Source organism: Solea solea, chromosome 16 (assembly GCF_958295425.1).
Source record: "Solea solea chromosome 16, fSolSol10.1, whole genome shotgun sequence".
Classification (NCBI taxonomy): domain Eukaryota; kingdom Metazoa; phylum Chordata; class Actinopteri; order Pleuronectiformes; family Soleidae; genus Solea; species Solea solea.
The window spans coordinates 24,274,538-24,284,648 of record NC_081149.1 but is presented as its reverse complement, the minus strand read 5'-3'; positions in this window follow the sequence as shown (position 1 = coordinate 24,284,648).

The window sequence follows — 10,111 nt, the reverse complement described above, 5'->3', positions numbered from 1 at the left end:
GATTTTGGTCGACATGCTATACTATGACTTTTTTGAGTGATTTTGGACGACATGCTATACTATGACTTTTTTGAGTGATTTTGGTCGACATGCTATACTATGACTTTTTTGAGTGATTTTGGACGACATGCTATACTATGACTTTTTTGAGTGATTTTGGACGACATGCTATACTATGACATTTTTGAGTGATTTTGGACGACATGCTATACTATGACTTTTTTGAGTGATTTTGGACGACATGCTATACTATGACTTTTTTGAGTGATTCTGGACGACATGCTAAACTATGACTTTCTTGAGTGATTTTGGACGACATGCTATACTATGACTTTTTTGAGTGATTCTGGACGACATGCTATACTATGACTTTTTTGAGGAATTTCGGACGACATGCCATACTATGACTTTTTTGAGTGATTTCGGACGACATGCTATACTATGACTTTTTTGAGTGATTTCGGACGCCATGCTATACTATGACTTTTTTGAGTGATTTCGGACGACATGCTATACTATGACTTTTTTGAGTGATTTTGGTCGACATGCTAAACTATGACTTTTTTGAGTGATTTTGGACGACATGCTATACTATGACTTTTTTGAGTGATTTTGGACGACATGCTATACTATGACTTTTTTGACTGATTTTGGTCGACATGCTATACTATGACTTTTTTGAGTGATTTTGGACGACATGCTATACTATGACTTTTTTGAGTGATTTTGGTCGACATGCTATACAATGACTTTTTTGAGTGATTTTGGACGACATGCTATACTATGACTTTTTTGAGTGATTTTGGACGAATTGCTATACTATGACTTTTTTGACTGATTTTGGACGACATGCTATACTATGACTTTTTTGACTGATTTTGGACGACATGCAATACTATGACTTTTTTGAGTGATTTTGGACGACATGCTATACTATGACTTTTATGAGTGATTTTGGACGACATGCTATACTATGACTTTTTTGACTGATTTTGGACGACATGCTATACTATGACTTTTTTGAGTGATTTTGGACAACATGCTATACTATGACTTTTTTGAGTGATTTTAGACGACATACTATACTATGACCTTTTTGAGTGATTTTGGATAACACACCATACTATGACGTTTTGGTGTCATTTAGGACAACATCATGTGATGTGGTACCAAAAGTATGGTGTAGTGGTTAGTACTCCTGCCTTTGACTGAGAAGACCGGGGTTCAAGCCCTGGTTGGGACAAGTGCTCTCTGCAATCCTGAGATATCTTGGTGTCAATTTGGACGAAATACACTACGACTTTTTTGAGTGATTTTGGACGACATGCTATACGATGACTTTTTTGAGTGATTTTGGACGACATGCTATACTATGACTTTTTTGAGTGATTTTGGTCGACATGCTATACTATGACTTTTTTGAGTGATTTTGGACGACATGCTATACTATGACTTTTTTGAGTGATTTCGGACGACATGCTATACTATGACTTTTTTGAGGAATTTCGGACGACATGCTATACTATGACTTTTTTGAGTGATTTCGGACGACATGCTATACTATGACTTTTTTGAGTGATTTCGGACGCCATGCTATACTATGACTTTTTTGAGTGATTTCGGACGACATGCTATACTATGACTTTTTTGAGTGATTTTGGTCGACATGCTATACTATGACTTTTTTGAGTGATTTTGGACGACATGCTATACTATGACTTTTTTGAGTGATTTTGGACGACATGCTATACTATGACTTTTTTGAGTGATTTTGGACGACATGCTATACTATGACTTTTTTGAGTGATTTTGGTCGACATGCTATACTATGACTTTTTTGAGTGATTTTGGACGACATGCTATACTATGACTTTTTTGAGTGATTTTGGTCGACATGCTATACTATGACTTTTTTGAGTGATTTTGGACGACATGCTATACTATGACTTTTTTGAGTGATTTTGGTCGACATGCTATACTATGACTTTTTTGAGTGATTTTGGACGACATGCTATACTATGACTTTTTTGAGTGATTTTGGACGACATGCTATTATATCACTTTTTTGAGTGATTTTGGACGACATGCTATACTATGACTTTTTTGAGTGATTTTGGACGACATGCTATACTATGACTTTTTTGAGTGATTTTGGACGACATGCTATACTATGACTTTTTTGAGTGATTTTGGACGACATGCTATACTATGACTTTTTTGAGTGATTTTGGACGACATGCTCTACTATGACTTTTTTGAGTGATTTTGGACGACATGCTATACTATGACTTTTTTGAGTGATTTTGGTCGACATGCTATACTATGACTTTTTTGAGTGATTTTGGACAACATGCTATACTATGACTTTTTTGAGTGATTTTAGACGACATACTATACTATGACTTTTTTGAGTGATTTTGGATAACACACCATACTATGACGTTTTGGTGTCATTTAGGACAACATCATGTGATGTGGTACCAAAAGTATGGTGTAGTGGTTAGTACTCCTGCCTTTGACTGAGAAGACCCGGGTTCAAGCCCTGGTTGGGACAAGTGCTCTCTGTAATCCTGAGATATCTTGGTGTCAATTTGGACGAAATAGACTACGACTTTTTTGAGTGATTTTGGACGACATGCTATACTATGACTTTTTTGAGAGATTTTGGACGACATGCTATACTATGACATTTTTGAGTGATTTTGGACGACATGCTATACTATGACTTTTTTGAGTGATTTTGGACGACATGCTATACTATGACTTTTTTGAGGAATTTCGGACGACATGCTATACTATGACTTTTTTGAGTGATTTCGGACGACATGCTATACTATGACTTTTTTGAGTGATTTCGGACGCCATGCTATACTATGACTTTTTTGAGTGATTTTGGACGACATGCTATACTATGACTTTTTTGAGTGATTTTGGTCGACATGCTATACTATGACTTTTTTGAGTGATTTTGGACGACATGCTATACTATGACTTTTTTGAGTGATTTTGGACAACATGCTATACTATGACTTTTTTGAGTGATTTTGGACGACATGCTATACTATGACTTTTTTGAGTGATTTTGGACGACATGCTATACTATGACTTTTTTGAGTGATTTTGGACGACATGCTATTATATCACTTTTTTGAGTGATTTTGGACGACATGCTATACTATGACTTTTTTGAGTGATTTTGGTCGACATGCTATACTATGACTTTTTTGAGTGATTTTGGACGACATGCTATACTATGACTTTTTTGAGTGATTTTGGACGACATGCTATACTATGACTTTTTTGACTGATTTTGGACGACATACTATACTATGACTTTTTTGACGGATTTTGGACGACATGCTATACTATGACTTTTTCGACTGATTTTGGACGACATACTATACTATGACTTTTTCGAGTGATTTTGGACGACATGCTATACTATGAATATTTTGAGTGATTTTAGACGACATACTATACTATGACTTTTTTGAGTGATTTTGGACGACATGCTATACTATGAATATTTTGAGTGATTTTAGACGTCATACTATACTATGACTTTTTTGAGTGATTTTGGACGACATGCTATACTATGACTTTTTTGACTGATTTTGGACGACATGCTATACTATGACTTTTTTGAGTTATTTTGGACGACATGCTATACTATGACTTTTTTGAGTTATTTTGGACGACATGCTATACTATGACTTTTTTGAGTTATTTTGGACGACATGCTATACTATGACTTTTTTGAGTGATTTTGGACGACATGCTATACTATGACTTTTTTGAGTGATTTTGGACGACATGCTATACTATGACTTTTTTGAGTTATTTTGGACGACATGCTATACTATGACTTTTTTGAGTTATTTTGGACGACATCCTATACTATGATCTTTTTGACTGATTTTGGACGACATGCTATACTATGACTTTTTTGAGTGATTTTGGACGACATGCTATACTATGACTTTTTTGAGTCATTTTGGACGACATGCTATACTATGACTTTTTTGACTGATTTTGGACGACATGCTATACTATGACTTTTTTGAGTGATTTTAGTCGACATGCTATACTATGACTTTTTTGAGTGATTTTGGATAACACACCATACTATGACGTTTTGGTGTCATTTAGGACAACATCATGTGATGTGGGAACAAAAGGATGGGGTAGTGGTTAGTACTCCTGCCTTTGACTGAGAAGACTGGGGTTCAAGCCTGGTTGGGACAAGTGCTCTTTGCAATCCTAAGATATCTTGAGTGATTTTGGACGACATGCTATACTATGACTTTTTTGAGTGATTCTGGACGACATGCTATACTATGACTTTTTGAGTGATTTTTGACGACATGCTATACTATGACTTTTTTGAGTGATTTTGGACGACATGCTATACTATGACTTTTTTGAGTGATTTTGGACGACATGCTATACTATGACTTTTTTGAGGAATTTTGGACGACATGCTATACTATGACTTTTTTGAGTGATTTTGGACGACATGCTATACTATGACTTTTTTGACTGATTTTGGACGACATGCTATACTATGAGTTTTTTGAGTGATTTTGGACGACATGCTATACTATGACTTTTTTGAGTGATTTTGGACGACATGCTATACTATGACTTTTTTGACTGATTTTGGACGACATACTATACTATGACTTTTTTGACTGATTTTGGACGACATGCTATACTATGACTTTTTTGACTGATTTTGGACGACATGCTATACTATGACTTTTTTGACTGATTTTGGACGACATGCTATACTATGACTTTTTTGAGTGATTTTGGACGACATGCTATACTATGACTTTTTTGAGTGATTTTGGACGACATACTATACTATGACTTTTTTGACTGATTTTGGACGACATGCTATACTATGACTTTCTTGAGTGATTTTGGACGACATACTATACTATGACTTTTTTGACTGATTTTGGACGACATACTATACTATGACTTTTTTGACTGATTTTGGACGACATACTATACTATGAATTTTTTGAGTGATTTTGGACGACATACTATACTATGAATTTTTTGAGTGATTTTAGACGACATACTGTACTATGACTTTTTTGAGTGATTTTGGATAACACACCATACTATGACGTTTTGGTGTCATTTAGGACAACATCATGTGATGTGGTACCAAAAGTATGGTGTAGTGGTTAGTACTCCTGCCTTTGACTAAGAAGACCGGGGTTCAAGCCCTGGTTGGGACAAGTGCTCTCTGCAATCCTGAGATATCTTGGTGTCAATTTGGACGAAATACACTACGACTTTTTTGAGTGATTTTGGACGCCATGCTATACTATGACTTTTTTGAGTGATTTTGGACGACATGCTATACTATGACTTTTTTGAGTGATTTGGACGACATGCTATACTATGACTTTTTTGAGTGATTTTGGACGCCATGCTATACTATGACTTTTTTGAGTGATTTTGGACGACATGCTATACTATGACTTTTTTGAGTGATTTTGGTCGACATGCTATACTATGACTTTTTTGAGTGATTTTGGACGCCATGCTATACTATGACTTTTTTGAGTGATTTTGGTCGACATGCTATACTATGACTTTTTTGAGTGATTTTGGACGACATGCTATACTATGACTTTTTTGAGTGATTTTGGACGACATGCTATACTATGACTTTTTTGAGTGATTTTGGACGACATGCTATACTATGACTTTTTTGAGTGATTTTGGACGACATGCTATACTATGACATTTTTGAGGAATTTCGGACGACATGCTATACTATGACTTTTTTGAGTGATTTTGGACGACATGCTATACTATGACTTTTTTGAGTGATTTCGGACGACATGCTATACTATGACTTTTTTGAGTGATTTTGGACGACATGCTATACTATGACTTTCTTGAGTGATTTTGGACGACATGCTATACTATGACTTTTTTGACTGATTTTGGACGACATGCTATACTATGACTTTTTTGAGTGATTTTAGTCGACATGCTATACTATGACTTTTTTGAGTGATTTTGGATAACACACCATACTATGACGTTTTGGTGTCATTTAGGACAACATCATGTGATGTGGGAACAAAAGGATGGGGTAGTGGTTAGTACTCCTGCCTTTGACTGAGAAGACTGGGGTTCAAGCCCTGGTTGGGACAAGTGCTCTTTGCAATCCTGAGATATCTTGAGTGATTTTGGACGACATGCTATACTTTGACTTTTTTGAGTGATTCTGGACGACATGCTATACTATGACTTTTTTGAGTGATTTTGGACGACATGCTATACTATGACTTTTTTGAGTGATTTTGGTCGACATGCTATACTATGACTTTTTTGAGTGATTTTGGACGACATGCTATACTATGACTTTTTTGAGTGATTTTGGACGACATGCTATACTATGACTTTTTTGACTGATTTTGGTCGACATGCTATACTATGACTTTTTTGAGTGATTTTGGTCGACATGCTATACTATGACTTTTTTGAGTGATTCTGGACGACATACTATACTATGACTTTCTTGAGTGATTTTGGACGACATACTATACTATGACTTTTTTGACTGATTTTGGACGACATGCTATACTATGACTTTTTGAGTGATTTTTGACGACATGCTATACTATGACTTTTTTGACTGATTTTGGACGACATGCTATACTATGACTTTTTTGAGTGATTTCGGACGACATGCTATACTATGACTTTTTTGAGGAATTTTGGACGACATGCTATACTATGACTTTTTTGAGTGATTTTGGACGACATGCTATACTATGACTTTTTTGAGTGATTTTGGACGACATGCTATACTATGACTTTTTTGAGTGATTTGGACGACATGCTATACTATGACTTTTTTGAGTGATTTTGGACGACATGCTATACTATGACTTTTTTGAGTGATTTTGGACGACATGCTATACTATGACTTTTTTGAGTGATTTTGGACGACATACTATACTATGACTTTTTTGAGTGATTCTGGACGACATACTATACTATGACTTTCTTGAGTGATTTTGGACGACATACTATACTATGACTTTTTTGACTGATTTTGGACGACATGCTATACTATGACTTTTTGAGTGATTTTTGACGACATGCTATACTATGACTTTTTTGAGTGATTTTGGACGACATGCTATACTATGACTTTTTTGAGGAATTTTGGACGACATGCTATACTATGACTTTTTTGAGTGATTTTGGACGACATGCTATACTATGAGTTTTTTGGGTGATTTTGGACGACATGCTATACTATGACTTTTTTGAGTGATTTTGGACGACATGCTATACTATGAGTTTTTTGAGTGATTTTGGACGACATGCTATACTATGAGTTTTTTGAGTGATTTTGGACGACATGCTATACTATGAGTTTTTTGAGTGATTTTGGACGACATGCTATACTATGAGTTTTTTGAGTGATTTTGGACGACATGCTATACTATGACTTTTTTGAGTGATTTTGGACGACATACTATACTATGACTTTCTTGAGTGATTTTGGACGACATACTATACTATGACTTTTTTTACTGATTTTGGACGACATGCTATACTATGACTTTTTTCAAATGCTGGATGAAATGCTAAATTTGTTTCATTTTAGAGAACTGTGACTTTTTTGCTCCTTTTGTACTCCTTATATTATAATGACATGTATATTATATGAATATCTAAATTATATTATAAGAATATGTATATTATAAGGACATTTGTATTATAAGTACATGTATATTATAAGGACATGCATATTATACGTACATGTACATTATAAAGACATTTGTATTATAAGAACACCCTCTAAGTATCATATTTCCAGCGCTGGCTTTTCCAGTCGGACGTCTGTACAGTATAACAAAACAGCTCATTTTCAAAATAGACCTATTTACTGCTCAAAGTTTTAACAATTAAGTATTGCTTTATAATATCGTTTTCTTACCCAAGACTGTGAGTTTGGTGCCACTACCGAAGAAATACGGCACAAAACCTTCCACATCGTAATGCACTGTGAAAACAAACGACACAAAAACCCACCGTCTCGCAGTTTGCTTCTTTTGTCTTCCCTTCCCCCACTGAACCGCCTCACATCTCAGCTCCTCTGTCTGTCTGTCTGTCTTGGTCAAATGAGGTTAGGCCATCCATTTCTAAAACATAAATATATTAAAGGTCAAATGCAAAATATCATTTTGTAATTTGTGTTTTATTAAGATGATGAAAATCCCTTCATATTTTGTATCAAAATACTTCAATGTTTTTTGTTTTTTTTTAAATACTGTTAAATACTTGGACACAGACTGGATGTCATGGTGCTTTTCTGGACTCCTTCAAAGTGTTTCTCACGCTTTTAAAATGAGAACTTATTGATCATGTCATAATTATTGACTTTGAAGTAGCTTAATTGATTAGGAAATGATTGTATCATAGGATGTGACTAAATGTGACTAATTTTCTTTTTCTTGTATATTAATAGAAATGTGTTCTTTCAGCTGTAGACTGCACTGTGATGAAACACACCATAAGTGTACTGTAGTCACTTCTTAGGGCTACAACTAATGATTATGTTCCTAATTTGTTAATCTGTCTATTATTATCTCTATTCATCTAGTAATTGTTTGGTCCATAATTGTCAGAAAATGTTGAAAACGGTTGATCAGTGTTTCTCAAACCTGGAAATGATGTTTCTCAAATGTATTGTTTTGTCCACAAACCAAAAATGATTTAGTTATAAAGATTTGTTTGTTATATGGAGCAAAGAAAACGGAAATCACTTTCACGTTTAAGAAGCTGAATAATAAGGAAAGTTGTGTTTTGTTAAAATATATACACAGAGGCTATAAGAATGTGTGATATAGAGTGCCTTATATCCCTTTTTCAGCACAAACTAGGCAATCTGATGAAAAAATAAAACTGGATTGAATTTGTGCAATTTGGAAATAAATCACATTCAAAGTTCACTTGGCTCGTTTTTATGTACAAAAACGAAAGAAAAACGGTCTTATTTTTTGACTTCTGCACAATTATTGCTACTTCATATCTCTACAAAAACGCAATATAACATTAATTATAACTTTGACTCAACAAAAAAAACAAAAATCAACAAAAAAACGCATGAATATATGACCTATAAACATTTTATGCTTCATACCTTTTGTGTTGCTGTGCCTTTAAATCTATAAAGCACTAGAAATAAAGTTGACTTGACTCATATCAAAATGTCTACGATTTCACAGGCTCCACCTCTATTTTATTAAAAATGTTTTATATGTAATGTCTTTATCATTCCTGTAGAGGTCAGTCTATGATCGACTATTAAACTTTGTGTTGTCAAGACATAAATACTTTTATCTAGCCAGGTAGACCATTCAAGGATTAAAAAACGACAGAGATGTGCTTGGCGAGCAGTGAGTGTGTGAGCACAGAAACAACTCTGTCTCAACACCTGTGCACTTATCAAACTCATCAGCTCCGTGCTGCTGCTGCTGCTGCACACATGTCAGTGAGGAGAGAGAGAAACAGTTCAGTTGACTGTATTTAACATTTCCTCTTCCTGACCACACCACGCCTTAACAGTTACTGTGGTCGTCTGCTGACAGACAGGTGGTCCAGACTGCAGCACATCGGCTCGCGCTTGTCCCGCACGTGTTCATTGACCTCCCTTGGTGACCTATGGATGCCCAGGTGGATTTTAAAATGCAGTCCGTGAGTGTGTATGTGTCCCTGTGATGGACTGGTGACCTGTCCAGGGTCACCAGCCCTATGTCACCGCCCCGCGACCCTCATGTAGACGATAAATTAGCACGTTAATTTCCACCACTTAAATTCCACTTGAACACAGATATCACTACATGTAATGTATATATTGCCATTAACGTTGCACCAATAGATCTGCTGCACCACCATCAGCACCTGGATCTCAAGATCTTGCACTTGAGACCAACATAAAAACCATGAAGCCATGTTTTTGTGAGTCAGTGGCAGTAAAGTGCGTCACTGTGCATGAGCAGCGCAGAAATACACAGCTGTGTTTGACACAAAGGCAGAGCGGAAGATCAGAGTGGATCTTCCC